Consider the following 1,931-nt stretch of genomic DNA (forward strand, 5'->3'; position numbering starts at 1 on the left):
TCTCCCTCTCTGCTGGGGGAGAAAGGAGCTCTCCACTCCACTTTGTGCTGGCTGCCGGCTACCAGGGCCCGGTATTCACCTTCTCCTTTCTCACCAGCACAACAGCTTTCTCCACATCAGGCTTTCAAAGCCCTCAGGACTTCCTCTTCCTTTCATTCACGACTTACAGAAGTGTGTGTGTGTGTGTGTGTGTGTGTGTGTGTGTGTGTGTGAGAAAGGCATAATTGAATTTGACATTTTTTTTAATGGTATCCTGAGCTATGTGTGTGTGGAGGCGCTCGGCGCTGGAATGAAGCGGACTCTCATTTCAAAGCGTGTTTTTTCTTCTCGTTCACACGTTGTTGTTGTTCACGTTGTCCGAGGAGGATTAATGAGGATTATGTATATGAGGAGAGGTAATGAGTTCTGATGAGAGCAGAGAGGATATCTAGTGGGAGGTTTCAACAACATCACGGCGACTCGGGAGTCGGCAGCTGGTCCTGACTCTTCCTGTGGTGGAGTCACTTTATCCTCAATGTTTTTATGAATGAATATTCAGAAACTCTTCATTTTACAGGTTCGCAAATTTAATCATGGTCATTAGATGATAATTAGAAAGTTACCTATTGGAAATTCCTTTGGATTTACTGCCAAATTACCCCAATATTACTTTATTGTAAACATTATTTAATGATTATATTCAGCTATTCACCAATAGCTGATTAACAAAGTTAATTGATGAGCTTTATTTCCATGTCTGCTAGGGATGCACCGATACCACCTTTCTTCAGACCGAGTACAAGTACCTACATTTGGGTACTCTCCGATACCGAGTACCGATACGAGTACTTCTCTGTGCCTAAAGACCCTCGTTAACAGCCAGCTGGAGGGTGTGAGCGACACACGGCAGGCTGGGGAGTCCCGCATACGAGGCGGTGCGCCGCCACCGGCTCTAGGTCGGCTTGGAAAGGCTCGAGGTGAAGGTGCTTCCCGGGGCCGTGGACAAAGTGTCACCGGGGCTCCCCGACTGCGTCGTGCCCCCAGGGCGGGGCTCGGCCCACGTAAAAAGGCGCCAGGGGTCTGCGGCAATGTCTGCAACCCACTCGACATGTCTTGAAACACGGACCAAGGAGTCTAACGCACGCACGAGTCAGAGGGTGCAAGCAAAACCCTGTGGCGCAATGAAAGTAAGGGCCGGTGCACGGCCGGCTGAGGTGGGATCCCGGCCCCGCGGGGAGGTGCAGCGTGAGCGCGTGCGATAGGACCCAAAAGATGGAGATGAGAGGTTAACGTCACGCTGCCGGTGCCGTTCTATGGGAGCCGTTTTAAGGATATATTTATTTTATTAGAATTAATATTCTAATAAACATTTATTTTATACAGTATTTTATGTATTATTTTGTTTATTTATTCATCTATTTATTTCAGCTTTTATTTATTTATTTATTTATTTCAGCATTTTTTCCTTATTTTGTTTATTTATTTCAGCTTTTATTTATTTATTTATTCCCCTATTTATTTATACTGATGTTATGATGTTATATGAGATACAAACAGTGTACTAGTTAAACATAAAAGTACTGAAGAACTTTAACGTTCTGGTTCTACTGGGGCTCGAACCCAGGACCTTCTGCGTGTAAAGCAGACGTGATCACCGCTACACTATGGAACCACACATACTGAGAATACAGGTTATATGAAATATTCTGGATTAATACTAAATAATAAACACTTCTTTTATACAGTATATCACCACTACGTCTTCACAGCTCTCTGAGTCCTCTGAGTGAAGGTACTGTACGTGTTAATGATAATATAATGATGTGATAGCAGACATATTTCATAATGAATACTTTTACTTTTCATACGTTAAGTACATTTTGTTGATGATCTTTATGTACTTTTACTTAAGTAACATTTGAATACAGTACTTTTACTTGTAATGGAGTACT

At 43.1% G+C, this 1,931-nt stretch overlaps 1 non-coding gene across 1 annotated transcript; it reads right to left on the minus strand.

The window, feature by feature from the left end:
- Window positions 1-1,578: 1,578 nt before the first annotated feature.
- trnav-uac (transfer RNA valine (anticodon UAC)) lies at window positions 1,579-1,651 on the minus strand. Its single transcript has one exon. It is a non-coding gene; the product is annotated as a tRNA-Val (tRNA).
- Between the last annotated feature and the right edge of the window lie 280 nt (window positions 1,652-1,931).

This window comes from Sebastes fasciatus, chromosome 16 (assembly GCF_043250625.1).
Source record: "Sebastes fasciatus isolate fSebFas1 chromosome 16, fSebFas1.pri, whole genome shotgun sequence".
In the NCBI taxonomy this organism is placed as follows: Eukaryota; Metazoa; Chordata; class Actinopteri; order Perciformes; family Sebastidae; genus Sebastes; species Sebastes fasciatus.